Source organism: Camellia sinensis, chromosome 9 (genome assembly GCF_055761805.1).
Source record: "Camellia sinensis isolate YWXY chromosome 9, ASM5576180v1, whole genome shotgun sequence".
In the NCBI taxonomy this organism is placed as follows: Eukaryota; Viridiplantae; Streptophyta; class Magnoliopsida; order Ericales; family Theaceae; genus Camellia; species Camellia sinensis.
Window position 1 is genome coordinate 37,474,443 of NC_138969.1, and position 15,760 is coordinate 37,490,202.

Consider the following 15,760-nt stretch of genomic DNA (forward strand, 5'->3'; position numbering starts at 1 on the left):
AATTAAGAAAATAATAATCTAAATTTCACTCCTCTTTTTGCAGCAGAGTTTCGTTTTGCCTCTACAACAACAACGGGCTATCCTTGCTTGCACACCATTTGCTGCCGCAACTCCGTCGGAACACCAATCTTTCTAGTGTTTTCCAATACACCGTCGCCCAAAACATTATCTGCAGATCTACCCATTCCATGCGAGAACCAGATGTGGATCTGTCTTGTGCGCGCGACCAGTCAACTCGTACGGCCTGTGTGCTTTTCATCCGTCACTTGCAGCCTCGCTACCGCTTCCAGTCGCTCCTGGCCAACGCCGACCACGCCGCCCACTCAACGCGGCGTTGGTTTGCCCAGCTGCTTCGCCAATTTGGAACCGCCGACTTCGACGTTTGCTCACTCCGGCGGCGCTTGTGACGTTCTGCTCTTCCTCGGCTTGTCTTCATTCGATTGGCTTCATCTTCTTGATTGTCCCAGATCTGTGAGTGAGCTCTTTATATATATATATATATATGGGTTTTGATTTTCACTCAACTAATTCCATTCCCTTCACTGTTTCAGATTTATTGATCTTTGGACTTCAAGATCTAGTTGAATCTTTGCTCAAAACCTTCTTCATTTTTCTTCTTGCATTTTTGGATCTGCGGGTATTCCTTCTTATTGTTTTGATGGACTTTTGTGCTCAAAATAAATATGCACTGATACATTTTCTAATTTGGGAATTCTGGTGATAATTTATTTCAGTCTTGAGGCTTGCAAACAATCTTGAACTAGTGAAGACAATACCTACGGCTGGCCTCTCTCTGCTGAAACTCTTCCTCCGGCTTCGACGGTCCAATGCAAACCACACACGTTCGCCCTCTCAACGCAACGTGTGTGGTTGCTGACTCTTCTGTGGTACCAGTGTTGCTTCCGGCTTCAACTTATCTGACGCCGACCACGCACGTTCGCCCACTTAACGCAACGTGTGTGGTCTTGCCAAGCCTAGCCCGGTCTTGTTGATCTTGATCGACGCCGGCTCCGCTACGTCTTCAACACTGCCTTCGTCCTCAACTGTCCAACGCCGACCACGCACGTTTGCCCACTCAACGCAACGTGCGTGGTCTTGCCCAGCCTAGCTCAGTCCTGTTGATTACAGTCTATAAAACCTTTCTGATTTCAACTTGAATTTCCAACATCGGCTTCGGACTTCACCCCTCTAACAGTCCCAAATTTGTGAGTATGAAATTCGGCTCCCTCTTCCTCTCGTTGAATAATAAAGATGATATATTGTTGTTTGTTTAACTTGTGGATGCTTGGGAAAATACATAGCTGATGCCAAAATTTTGTGTGACTGTTGTAGTTTTACGTCGGCTTGAGAGAAACCAGCCCGGAGAGACAAAAACTTGATTGTTGCATTTTCATGAACTTGCTCAGAGTAATAAAATTGTTGTAGCTTAAATAGATAATTATTATTTGTTGATGTTGCCCCATTCTGATAATGCCTGAATCATGATCTGAAATTTATATTGTTTGTCTCAGTTGTCGGTTTTGCTATTTCAGGCAAATGAATTCTTGATTGAAATCCACGACCTCAGGGCCCTTGGAACCTGCACTAATGAGAGCAAGGGCTGTTCCTCGGAAGTCCAAACAGAAGCAAGACTGTCCCTCGGGAGTCCGAAGGTAGCACACACCCTACTTTGGCAAGAAAGATTCCTCTGAAAGATAACCGAGTCTACCAAGCTTGCACCAACAGAAATAAAGATTGTCTCCCAGAAGTCCGAGCAGAAGCAAGGCTGTCCCTCTGAAGTTCGAGCAGAAACAAGGCTCTCCCTCAGAAGTCCGAGCAGAAACAAGGCTGTCCCTCGGAAGTCCGAGTGGATGTGCACTTCTACTTTGGCAGCTAATGGAAGCAAAGGCTATCTCTCGGGAGTTCGAGTAAGAGTCCACTCTACTTTGAAAAGAAAGATCCTCGGAGCTCGTATTGATGAAATCAAGGGCTGTTCTTCAGACCCGCACTAATGAGAGCAAGAGTTGTCCCTCGGAAGGCTCTCCCTTAGAAGTCCGAGCAGGAACAAGGCTGTCTCTCGGAGGTCCGAGTGGATGCGCACTTCTACTTCGGCAGCTAATAGAAGCGAAGGCTATCCCTCGAAGCTCGCACTAATGGAAGCAAGATCTGTTCTTCGAAAGTCCGAGGCGGAGAACACACTCTACTTCAACAAGAAAGATCCTTAAAGCTTGAACTGACAGAAGTAAGGGCTATTCTTCGGAGGTCGAAATGGGAACACACACTCTACTTCAATAAGAAAGATCCTCGAAGCTCACGCTGATGGAAACAAGATTTGTTCTTCGAAAGTCTGAGTGGGAGCACACGCTCTACTTCAGCAAGAAAGATCCTTGAGACTCGCACTGATAGAAGCGAGGGCTGCTCTTCGGAAGTCCGAGTGGGAACACACACTCTGCTTCAATAAGAAAGACCCTCAAAGCTTACATTGATGGAAGCAATAGCTGCTCTTCGGAGGTCTGAGTAGGAGTATACTTCTACTACGTCAAGAAATGTCTCTTCAGGTTGGTAACCGAGTCTACTATTCCTCTTTCTTCTTCGAGGGGCAGTAAAAAAATTGAAAACTGTTTCAAGCAACATAACACAATGAAGATATACAATATAGAGAAAATAACTTCTAATGGAGATACATAATATGGAAGAAATAAATTTCTTCATAACATAAGAAAGATAGAACTTCTTGGACAATGTAGTAAATGCAAACTGTAAATGTCATAGATAGACTTCTTCCATGGAATGTTGAAATTTGCCCCTAGAGTTGCAAGATCATTTGGAAAGCTTTCACCAGCTGCTCGGGTTGTGGCCATCATGTACCATCAAAGCCATGTCTTTGGATCTTTCTGTACAGACTGATATCCATATCCCTGCAAGACTTTTCATGGATTTGTTGTAGTCGGAAACTTGCTTCTTGTTGGCCAACACACCAGGCTAGGAATCCGGTACCTTCTCGGAAATAAAGTTCACCTTGAATAATTATGAATTGGGCAAGCTTGGCCATAGTCAATTTTCCAACTTTGCTTCTAAGTTGTTCGAGGACTTCTCCTGTCCAGTCCTCCGGAAGGCCTTTGTCTTCAGGTATTATCGAAGGCTCTATTCTCTTCTTGATAATAATTGTCGCCTCCTCCTCTGGGATATCAACTCCTGCCCCTAATGTTGCGAGGGCATCTGAAAACTTGTTGTCGGAACGAGACATATGCTCTATTTCGACCTTCTGAAATTTGTCAAGAAGCCTTCGGACTGTTGTTCGATATGTGGCCAAGGCAGGCTCCTTTAAGACGAACTGTCCTGAAACTTGCTTCACTATCAACTTTGAGTCCCCCCGAATCCGAATCTTCTTGATACTGTGCTTCTCAGCTGCTATCAAGCCTAAAATAAGAGCCTCATACTCGGCTTCTTTATTCGAACAATGGAAATCCAGTTTATAAGATAAATAAAACTTTTCCCCACTTTTACTTGTAAGGACTATCCCGGTTCCTCTTTTACCTCCGGCTGTTGCTCCGTCAAAGCTCAATGTCCAAAAGCTTTCCTCGGAAGCCATAGCTGCATGCACCTCTCCTCTTAATTTTTCATTCACTGGTTCATAGTCACCACTTGGAAATTGAGCAAGGAGGTCAGCGAAGGCTTGGCTTTTGATCGCCTTGGGGGCTACACATGTGATCTCGAATTCACCTAGTGCTAGCAACCATCTTGCCACCTTCCCGGTTAGAGCAGGCTTGCTGAGGAGGTATCAGATTAGATCACTTCTAGTAACAATCTGAATTTGATGTGCTGAGAAGTAATGTCTGAGCTTTTGGGCAGTGAATACCAAAGCTAAACAATGTCTCTCTACCGGAGTATATCGGACTTCTGCTCCTCGAATCTTCCGGCTGATGTAATACACCGGGCGTTCTGCTCCATCTACATCTTGGACCAATAATGCCCCTATGGACTTGGGGGTTGAAATTAAGTACAACAGTAGAGGTATCCCGGGCTGCAGGGCTATCATGGTCTGAGGCGAGGTCAAGGCCGCCTTGATTCTCTCAAAGGCCTTTTGGTGCTCCTGGTTCCACTCGAACTTGGCATCTCCTTTTAACAATGAACCGAAAGGGGCAGAGATCTCTGTAAGTGCTGGGATAAACCTCCGAATATAAGACACCTTCCCGAGGAACTTCTTTAACTCCTTCTGAGAATGCGGGGAAGGCATTGCTCTGATAGATTTGACCTTGTCTTCATCTGCCTCGATACCATGCCTATGTACAAGAAACCCGAGGAACTTCCCGGCCGTCACCCCGAAAGCACATTTGAGAGGATTCATCCTCATTTTGAATTTCTGGCACCTCTTGAATACCTTCTCAAGGTCTCGAAGATGGTCTTCTTCTTTCTTGGATTTCACCACTAGATCATCAACATAATCTTCCACCTCATGATGGATCATGTCATGAAAGATTGCAGTCATAGCCCTTTGGTAAGTTGCACTGGCATTCTTGAGTCCGAAAGGCATGACTGTATAGAAGAAGTTTCCGAGAGGTGTTTTAAAAGCAGTCTTTTCTGCGTCCTCTTCAGCCATCTTAATCTGATTGTATCCACTGAATCCATCCATGAATGAGAACATCTGGTGTCCCGAGGTAGTATCCACGAGGGTGTCGATGTGAGGAAGAGGGAATTCATCCTTCGGGCAAGATTTGTTCAAATCTTGAAAGTCTACACATACTCTGATTTGGCCATTCTTCTTGTTTACTGGCACGATGTTTGCTAACCACGCGGGGTACTGTATTGGCCGGATGAAACCAGCCTGTTGAAGTTTTTCAATCTCCTCCTTAATCTTCTCTTCGAGATCTGGATGATATTTTCGAGCAGCTTGCTTAATTGGCTTGGAGTTTGGAAACACATTAAGATAGTGGGAGACTAGGTCAGGATCTAGTCCGGGCATTTCCTTATATGACCAAGCAAACACATCTGAGTATCGGCTTATCAACTTTAACAACTGTTCCCGCTTCTCTGGGCTAAGGCTCGAACTTACGAATACCGGCCTCGGTGCATCTTGTGGTGCATCTTGTCCATCACTCAGATCTATTTCAATAAGTTGTTCGGGCTGAGGCTTCGGTCCATCTTGCATGCATTCTGGAGCCACTTCAGGCTTTATTACTATATCATTGTCAGGAGGCTCTTCTTTTGACTCGGAGTCGGTGACTGAAGAAACCGACTCCCCGCACCTTCATAAATAGTACACCATCTTGCCTCCTTCTCGAACTTTCATCACCTTCCGAGGAATAGGCGGACTTTCTGTTCTAGACATTGCCCGCTTACTTGACTCTGCCATCGGCTCCTTGTCATCTTTGATATCCTCCCAACGAGGAATTTTGACCCCTCGAGGCTTAGAGGTGGTGGGAACTTCTTCGACAGCCAGTTCGGTAAAGTAGATGGCATCAGAATAATGAGCTTCATGGATCTCGAAAGGCCTTTCTGTAGCCTGAATTGTCACCGTCTTCTTTCCCCATTTAGCCTTAACACACTGATGATAACTTGATGGTACAGCCCCATATCTATGCATCTAGGTCCTTCCTAAAATGATGTGATAATTTGCCTCAGAATCGATAATATGGAACTTGGTGGCCGAGCGAATCTCTCCGACAGCTAAATCAACTGTTACACATCCGATAGTAACTCTCCTTTCTCCACCGAAGCCAGTGATGACTATCGGCTGTTTCACAATGCGTTCTTCAGAGATTCCGGCCTTTTCTAGAGTAGCGCGAGTCATAATGTTGATAGAGGCCCCACTATCTAGAAAGGCCCTTTTGAACTCAACCCCGTTAATAAAAACAGTCACATAAAGCGGGCGATTGTGAGAAAAAGGATACTTTCGATCAGCCTCGGAGAAAGTAATGGCACTAGATTGCTCTTTTGCCTTCCTCGGGATAGACCCCTCAGTCGACATGCATTCCTCATGGTGTGCCTCGGCTATATTAATGATAGACTTGGTGATTTCCGTTCTTGCCTCCCTGGAAAGTCCAAGCTGGTCAAAGAACTGTTTGAACTTTACACAGTCTTGCAGGGTTTTGGCATAGTGATCCGGATCTTTTTCCACTCTTGGAGGCTCGTAGTTAACCATCTCCTCGGTCTCCTCAAAATAAGATGCCACATAAACATGGTGTCCTCCTCTTCCATAGTATTCTTCTCCTCCTTCTGGATCAAAGGGATCTTCGCCATGAGTTATAAATGTTCTGCCCTCTAGATCGAGAGCACTTCCATAGTAAACTTGCTCACCCTCTAGCTCGAGGATGTCGTCCAGATAACAGTCATCGTCATCAAGATTAGCGATAGCCTCGATCATTGGGCCTTCATAAGCTATCATAGCAACATTCTTGCCCTTGTCTCGGTGTTGAGGATACGGTTGTTCTCGGATGTCTTGAGTCCCTCGCTTTTTGAACCTCAATTCGTCTGCCTCGACTTTATCTCTGAAGATTTTCCTGAGAGTCCAACACTTCTCTGTCGGATGTTTCAATGTACGATGGTAGACACAAAATTCAGGGCTCTCACGGTCCTTTTTTGATGGCATTTCTTCAACATAAGGCAATTTTAGCTCTCCGTCAGCCACCCATTCCTTAACTAGAGCTTTCACTTCCTCGATTCCACATGGATAAGAAACATTCCCCTTTTCACCATTATATTGCTTTCTTTTCTGGCCTCTATGACCTCCTCCTTGTGAATTTCGGGTATCCGGGGCAGAGGCAGCAGCAACGGTAGGTCCACGAGATGACTTGAAACTAGTCTTGTAACTAGCTTTAAATCCGGACTCCTGAGCCTGAGGAATGCTAATGTTCCGAGCTGCTTCTATTAATGCCGAGAAGGTGGGTAGCTTGTGGTTAACTAGAAACATTTTGTACCTGCTCAATGCCCCTTCTAGACAAATTTGAACCAGATAACTCTCCTCAACTGCTTCATGACAATCCACGGCCTTGTCCTGAAACCTTTTGACGTAGTCAAGGATGTCTTCACTTTCTTGTTGCTTCTCTTTACACAATGTAAGTGTGGTCACCTTCTCCGCCACTTGAAAGAACTTGGAGTGGAATTTGTTAACCATTTCCTCCCAACTTCGGACAGAGTTTGGGGCCAAATTAACATACCAACTATATGCTCGGTCGGTGAGGGACTTAGAGAATTCTCTCAGTCGGAGGACGTGGTTTGAACCATGAATACCTAGAGTCTCGATGAATCGCACAACATGTTCTCGGGCATTTCCTTGTTTGCCGTCGAACTTGATGAACTTTGGCACTGTATACCCCTCAGGGTATGGATAGCTCAGCATCTCAATGGGGTAAGGCGGCTTGACGTCTGGATCAGGCAAAGAGGGTAAGGTCCTCTTGCCCCGTTTGAGATCGAACATGGCCTGCACATCGGCGAGAGTGAGAAACTGCTGAGGGAGAGAGTTTGATGGAGGTATTCCCGGGACTTGGCTTATGGACCCGAAGACTGAACTAGGGGCGACTTGGCCATTCTGGTGCTGCGAATTCATCATTGGTGAGGACATTTGACGATACTGGCCATCAGCGCCTATAGACAAGCCAGTTGGTGATGGGACATTGAATTGAGGCCCATAAAGTCCACCGTACGGCGCCGCTATACCGGGTTGTGCTTGCAGATTTGTTGTCGGCACCAAAGGAGGCCCGCTTGGTGCTTGGGTAACATTTACTGATGGCGTAACAAGATTAGGTACGGGCATAGCTCCCTTTTGCGCCATCATGCTCCTTATGTTTTCCTGGACACCAGCAGTCGTTGGAGCGCCATTCATTACACCAGAAACTCCCCTAGTCACCATTGGATCTTGGCTTGGCACGCCATGGAGCCCGGGCATGGGCAAACTGCTGCCGCCTACTGTGGTTTGCGCATGTGTTACTGTGGTCGTGTTGCCATGAGCCATAGGCTGATTGGGGCCTACTTCTCCTTGGATTTGATTTTGCGCTCCGGCGGGAATAACTCCACCACCAGTTTGATTTCCGTTTGGCGCCGGTGCAAAGTTAGAACTCATCACCAACATGGTGTGAGTGAGATTCTGAAGAGTGGTAAGAATCTCTTGCTGAGTATTCTGAAGTCCTTGAATGGCTTCAAGCAAAAGTGGTTGATCTGGAGCAATGGTTCTGTCATCACCACCATTAGAGGATCCTTGTTGGTGAACTTCATCTTCTCCCGCCATCCTTGTTGGAGTTGTGTGGATTCCAGATCTCGTTGAGACCATTAACCAATCCGCCTCCCCAGTGGAGTCGCCAAAATGTAGAAGAGGGTTCAAGAAAGGAGTTGGAAAATTCGAAGATCTTCAAAGATCCTTGAAGAACAACTTCGAATTCTCTAGAATATGATGAGAGGCTTAGATTCTTCAATAATCTCAACTTAGGAACACAACAACAAAGGAGATGATGGAGATAAGAGATTGGGTGAAGAAGAAGGCAAAATGGCTAGAGAATAGAATAATGGCAAGGCTCTCCCATTGATCTCCCACTTTCACTCTCAAGGTTGATAATGGAGAAGGGAAATTAGTTCTTTCCCAATAGTTAAAAATCTCCAAAATTCATCCCTTGTAAAGCTATGGGTGGGTGCTATTTATAGGCACCTCATGATGTAGGATGGAGCCCATGTGCAAGGCACATGGGGGATATTCTCTCTAACCACTTTGTCCGAGGAGGTGACCTCTCCGAGGAGGTGACTTCTCCGAGGATGAGAAAACCCCGAAGAGGAGATCACTCCCTCGGCGAACCCTTCTTCTTAGCCACACCTAACCAATGATCTCCAATCATCCCAAAGGGTCAGGGGTAGTCCCAGAGGACGTCCTGCCGCAAAATATTGCCGAGTCTCATGGACCCCCCGGGGTCGTGCCACCTCGACCCGGGTATAGGCTAGTTTAACCGAAGAGTGAATTTATCTCCACTCACCGTCCTCGGGATCGGGTCCTTTGTTCGAACTCCATTACGCCCATGGTTCTGGTGCGTAGATCCCGGAAAGCTCCGAGCCCGCAAGTGTTCTGGGACTCATTAACGGAGCGACTTCTAGATTGCGTCTGAATCCGTTCGAAGCCAAGTGTTTCAGACCTCTAGGTTCGTGGATCCGAACTCTTTCGAGTCCGAATGCCTCGGATCTCTAGGCTTGCCTAATACCCTTTCGAGTCCGGGCCCGAGTAAGTCTCTAGGTTCGTGGATCCGAACCCTTTCGAGTTCGGGCTTGAGTAAGTCTCTAGGTTCGTGGATCCGAACCCTTTCGAGGCTTAGAGCCATTCAGCTCGTTTGACGGCGATAAATCCAAGCCCACCAATCTTGGACTTGCGATAAATTCGGGCCCACTAATCTTGGGCTATTAGGCCTAAATAATTTAGTGGGCTTAAATTAGCTCCTCTTACAATGGGTACATGAGAAGCCTAAGTGGAGATGGGCCTGACAAAGGTGGAATTGAATTGGAAGTTAAATTGGTTGGGTTAACAAATGGGCCTATTGAAAGTAGAAGTAAGTCCATCAGAGTGGGCTTGGATAACTCAATGTCTTTGGGTCAAGACATCGGGGTTGATTCACCATCTATTCAACCCACTTTTATCCTAAGAAATACTGGTTTGAAAAGGAAAGAGGCAAAACAGAGGAAAAAGCTGGTTAGGAGTAATGGAGGTAATATAGCTATTCGGCATTTGGTGGATAACCAATGAAAAGGAAAGGGTAGTAACAGGGATAGGGAAGGAGGTGCAGCGATCATGGGTAGCTGGAGTAGAGGAGCTGTGTTCAGAGAAAAAGCTGGGATGAGTGCAAGATCGGGGTCATTTGGTAGAGGCTCAAGTAAAGATCTGCTGTAGACACCCCATATTTGACCGACCTTAAGACTCAAACGTCACCAATTGGGCGCTTGGTGATGTTGCATAATGTGCTCGTTCAGAAGTCTCAGAGTCGCGGCCGTGAGCCCTGCCTCCGGATTTCCGAACCCTCTTCTGTGCCTTGCCTCGGTTTGCGAACCAGACTCGGTTTTCTCTGTTTCTTTTCCTGAGGGGAGGGAGAGGTCCCATAGACCATCTCTCAGTGGCCGTGGGCTACATTTTGTGGCTATAGGCCATTTTGCCCATTTCGGAGTCCGGTTTCCGGTTTTTCGGGACCGTTGGCCGTGTGCCTCGGTTCGGGACCGCTTAACCATCTCCGTTTGCTCTGATTTTTGGCGTACTTCCTTTTTACTCCCTTTTGAGGGACACTGAGGTTTGAGAGACCCACTTCGTGGTCGAACACCACTCCTGGTGCCCAACAGCCAATTTTCGGGGCCTCGGGCTGCGCGTTTTGGCCCCCGAACCTTCATTTTGCATCGGTTTGGGCTCATTTTTGGTGGAGACCTTATTTTCACTGTTAGAAAGCTTGTAGGAGGGTGGGAGGCCAGCAATTTTTCTGAAAAGCCAATTTCTTTTTGGTCAAAAGTGGTTCAGCATGAATCCGGGAAGGAGAAAAATTTGCGCGGCTTCACCGAAACGGGCGTAACTCTTTGAACAAGAGGAATTAAGATATGAGGCCACCACCATTGGAAAGCTTACTTCCGGGGATTCATTTTGCACTCAAGAATCTCCCAAGTCCAAGTCCGGGGGGGGGGGAGATGTGGTTGGTTGAAGTCTGGTTGGACCGAATCTGCGCGGCTTCACGGAAAAGGGCATAACTTTTTCTACAGAAGGAATTTTAATGCAAAGTTTGCGCCATTGGAAAGCTAACTTCTGGGACTTCATCCTAGGGGGCGGCCGGCCACTTTTTTCCCTTTGACCTAGCCGGCCGGCTAGGGGAAGTGGCCGGCCGGCCACTTGTAGCCAAAATGTCAGGCTGGCCTGCTTCTTCAGGTTGAGTGCATTCCAGCTGTGCCTTGGTTTTCCCCCGAAAATATCTATATCCGAGGGACCCTTTTGGAGGGAAAAGAAGCCTCATTTCCCTCCACTTTTTCCTAGACTCTTCTCTCCCTCTCTTGCCTATATTGCTGGCCTCCCAACTCAAGAGAAAGGGTTACAAGAATTGGCTTGAGGATATACATACATATCACTCCATTTCCTTCAAGTTTTGGCTCCATTTTCTTCATCATCTTCAAGCTCTACCATCACCACTCCATTCTAGCAGAAAAGGAAGGGATTCCAACAGCTTAGAGTCATCAAATCTGGTCCAAGAAGCAACAAAAGTGTTGGTCTTCAAGGGTGAGTACCATTTCCCCCTTTTTGAGCTTATTTTTGCAACATTTCTTTTCCATATATGCTTATTGTTTTGAGCTCCAGCCCTAACTGAAAGTGGCCTTCTTTTGAGCTGTTTTTCACTTTTTCTTAAGGGCTCAACCCTGTTTGAGCCCCCCATCTTGCACTTGCTTCAATATCTTCCTTGAATGCTGTTTTCTTGCATGCTTTGGAAGCCCATTATGCTTCCATTTTTGGGCGTTTTACAGAACTAAAAATAGTCTTATTTTGAGCCCCTCTTCAACATTGAAGAAGGGCTCATCAGTGTTTGGGACCTCCATGTGCCACTTCATGTTATATCCCCTCTTTGGTCCCCATTTTTGCATGCTTTGGCAGCCCATTATGCTTCCATTTTTGGTCATTTTACAGAACTGAAAATAGTCTTATTTTGGCCCATTCGTCATGTTTCATTAAGGGCCTTTGGCTGTTTGATGGATATTTAGTATACTTTGTGCTTTGGCCATCTTTTGGCCCATTTCTTGCATAAGAGAGCTTAGCCATATCTATGTTTGTTTTTGAGGTTTTTACAGTTCTGTAAAGTGGCTTATTTTTGGCCCCTCTTCAATGTTGTTGAAGGGCCCTAACCTGTTTGGAGTCAGCAGCTGTGAGTTGCTTCATAATCTCATATTTAGGGCCATTTTTGCATACTAGTTTTGCCCTATTTATGCTTGCTGTTTGGCCATGATTTGTACTGGTAAAATTCTTATTTTGGGGCTGCCTTTCTTCTGTCTTTTCATTCCATGTACCAATTATGCATGCTTTGTATAGCTATAGTTCATTCTATGTGCCTAATTTTGCATTTCGGGAGAGATTCCATGCATCGGGTGTACTTTCGCCTCATTTCGGGGCTGTTTTCCCCGACATTTCAGTGCTGAAATTCCATTAGCATGTTTGCATATCATTTTCCATGCTATTGCATTGCATATGCCATTGCCTCGGTTTGCGTGCCCTTGTGCATGCATTTCGAGGCACTTCATTTTCATCCATCGGCCTCTTATGTGAGTGTGGCTGAGGCTCTCTCATGTTAGTATAAGTCCATGTTGCATTCTATATGCCATTTTAGCCATAGTGTATTGCATATGCCATTGCCTCGGTTTGCGTGCCCGTGTGCACGCATTTCGAGGCACTTCATTTTCATCCATCGGCCTCTTATGTGAGTGTGGCTGAGGCTCTCTCATGTTAGTATAAGTCCATGTTGCATTCTATATGCCATTTTAGCCATAGTGCATTGCATATGCCATTGCCTCGGTTTGCGTGCCCGTGTGCATGCATTTCGAGGCACTTCATTTTCAACCATCGGCCTCTTATGTGAGTGTGGCTGAGGCTCTCTCATGTTAGTATAAGTCCATGTTGCATTCTATATGCCATTTTAGCCATAATGCATCGCGTATGCCATTGCCTCGGTTTGCGTGTCCATGTGCACGCATTTCGAGGCACTTCATTTTCATCCATCGGCCACTTATGTGAGTGTGGCTGAGACTCTCTCATGTTAGTGTAAGCCCATATCACATTTTCATGTCATTTGCATTGCGTATGTCATTTTCTCGGTTTGCGTGCCCGTGCGCACGCATTTCGAGGCATCTCTTTTTTACAGCATAGTGCATACTAGGTTGTATCTTAGATCGCATTCAGTCATTTTACTCGGTTTGCGTGCCCTTGTGCATGCATTTCGAGACATCTCATTTTCATAGCATTGTGCATGCTAGGCTGTATCTTAGTTGCATTCATGCATGTCATGCATATTGCATCGTGTTCGGGGTAGGAGTTAGCCGGGGCACGGGAAACGAGGTATGTTCCGTACTCCGAGTGACGGAACGTATCTCAATTCTCCAGTCACCGACACTCCGGATCATCCATGATGGAGTTAGGTCTAGTTGTGTTTTCATGTGCATTCATCCCATATTAAATTGTGCAATTCGACTCCTCGGCCATCATGCCTCGATATGCGTGATTGGTGGCACGAGGATCGAGGTATGCATATATTTGTGAAAATACATTGCTATGCCCCTTTCTTGCTCTCTGTTGCAGCAAAATGAAGAATCAGCAACTTTTCGGAGTCTGGCGCGCATTTCAAGAAAAGGTGTAAACAGAGGCTAATTGGGGCATCCTAGTGGATTTCCGCGCAAGGCAGCCTAAACATACATCATTCATTAGAAGCAAGGCAGTCCCTGGCTTGCACGCCAGTTTCACAGCTTTCTTAGTTAATTTGATTAATTAATTAGGAATTTGTATATTATTCGGACTGTATTATTTGGACTGTAATATTCTTTTATTCGGGACTGTATATTTATTTGGACCCTCCGCGCAAGGGCACAACTGTAATAAGTATGCGTGTGTGTGTTGTATGTCTTCCAACCCCACGTCTTTCTTCCCTTTTATTTACTTGCTCATGATGGTTAGATTAGGGCATATTTCAATTAGCATACAGTATGATAGCATGTTTGCATTCATTCATTTGTTTTGCATGCACCGGGCTCGGCGCATCATACTAACTGCATTTGTATTTCATCCCAAATTGAATACATGTTAGCTGTAGCATTTCATATGCCATGTTTAGAATAGCCGAGCCTGCTATAGTTGCATTTTTGCATGTGTTGCATTAGGCATTTCTGTATACTTAGGATCATGCATGATTTCTAATGTAGTCTTTGTTTTGGCTTGGAGTACTTGGTGAGTTTTATGCTTTAGCATCCTTGCATACGTGTGAGTGCTGCCATGAATAGCATGCTTACTATGAGGCAATATGCTTATGTGATATAACTGCCTGAATGCCTGTGGGTTAAGGTTGGGTTGTTTAAATTGGAACAAATCATTGACTGTGAGTTTTAAGCCCACTAGATAGTGGCAAAACCATTGTTTTCTAAGCCCACCCGAGGGTGGCAAATCCACGACTTAGCCTACTTGCGAGTAGCACCATCAAATCATTTTCAAACAAAAACAAACATGAAATGTTTTGTTCCAATTTAGGCGACCCAGTCTATACTTGTATGCTGTGCGCATCACATAGTAACCTAGGCTAATAACCGGAATAAGAACACACAAAGTTTTCAAAAATAGATATCATGGTTAGTAGAGGCCGATCTTTGATCGGGCGAGCGGGGGTGCTCACGAAGTGATCTTCCCCAATCGTACCCAAGTTCCCGAGCCGAGGCAACTTTGGTGATGACGGATACGTGGCCTTTGGCACCGAGTCAGGGTTTCCTAAATTTCCCATTAAAAAATATTTAGGTAGCGACTCTGTATCTGGCAAAGCAGTCCATGTTTGGCACTTTTTTTCTAAAAATCTGTTTTTCTCAAAACAATTTGCCGGATTTGGACTCTTTGGTTCAGACTTAGAACCGTGACAAATTTGAGAGTCCTGAGCTGTAGTGACCCCAAAATGAACGGAACGGGAGCTCGTTCCTCCCGGGGGCGTTCGGGGACGTCTACAGTTTCTGGCGACTCCGCTGGGGATTTAGAGAACTTGACTCGAACTCATGGTATCTGTTTTTGACTACACTTGTGTGTTTCTTTGCATTGCATTTGCATTGGTGCGCCTAGGACACCGTGTTTGCCATTTGCTATTCCTGAACGGTTTGCCGGAGGCTTGTCTTGTCAAGGCATGGCCATAAGGCTGACCGGTTGTGGGCTCTGCCAGTATGGGAACACAAACCCCGGTTTTACTGGGGCACCCTTTTTGACCATTCGACCTAGTGCATATTCGGAATCCATAGTGACCATTCCAAACTAGGACAGGTTGCTTACCCGATATAGGTTGTTTGAAACCGCTGCGTGCGTAGTGAAACCCTAGCTCCTGACAAAATAGGACAGGAAAACCCTACCCCAACATAGGGGTGTTTTGGCTCTCATTTGCTTGTTATGTGCTTTTAGAGTGTGCCTCTACAGGAATGCATGTAACAGTCTGCAAATCTGAGTATCAAGCCTGCGGGCATCACTATTTAGGGAATCAGTTTTACCCGAGGGTATCAGATTTGAGGCAGATTTTTGTGGCAGAATTCAGTAGAGAGCACACTCATTCAAATAGGCTCATATCTGTTCAGGTGAAATCAGACTGAGATGCTGCATGTTTCCCCTTTTGCTAGGTAGTCTTGGAACTATAGCTTCAGAAGGCTCCGATATCCCCCGGGTACATTGGATCCGTGTCGATAGACTTTGTCAGGTCGAAAATTCAGTTCAAGGGCAAATCAGTGTTCCTTCACTGAGGTAAGGCAAAGGAGGGCCAGATAGGGTTCATTTTGTTCATCTGATCCGACAGTCACCAGTCACATCATCAGCAGACCCGTGATGGCACTGGGTTCAGAAGAATTTGTGGCCGTGATAGCAGCGCTAAATCAGGGAACTGCAATGCAGGACAAGACCAGTGCTGAAACACAACGCCCATCTGGGGTATCTGTTTCGTATCCAGCTTCGGGACCCCAGCCGAACTTTGACCCACTTCTACCAGCTGAAGATTTGCAGGGTCCAGATCCCCGAGAAAGGTTGACTCAAGCTCGAGTTTCCACAACCCCGGTGTAGCCTACTGAGAGGCTTCCT

The 15,760-nt window shown here is 45.9% G+C and overlaps 2 long non-coding RNA genes across 2 annotated transcripts; both read left to right on the forward strand.

Moving 5' to 3' along the window:
- The first annotated feature begins 228 nt into the window (after nt 1-228).
- Nucleotides 229-880, forward strand: LOC145798552 (uncharacterized). The gene is made up of 3 exons (XR_014339550.1): nt 229-471; nt 552-637; nt 735-880. It is a non-coding gene; the product is annotated as an uncharacterized LOC145798552 (long non-coding RNA).
- A 16-nt stretch (nt 881-896) lies between these two features.
- Nucleotides 897-1,438, forward strand: LOC145798553 (uncharacterized). Its single transcript, XR_014339551.1, has 2 exons — nt 897-1,205; nt 1,333-1,438. It is a non-coding gene; the product is annotated as an uncharacterized LOC145798553 (long non-coding RNA).
- Nucleotides 1,439-15,760: the final 14,322 nt, after the last annotated feature.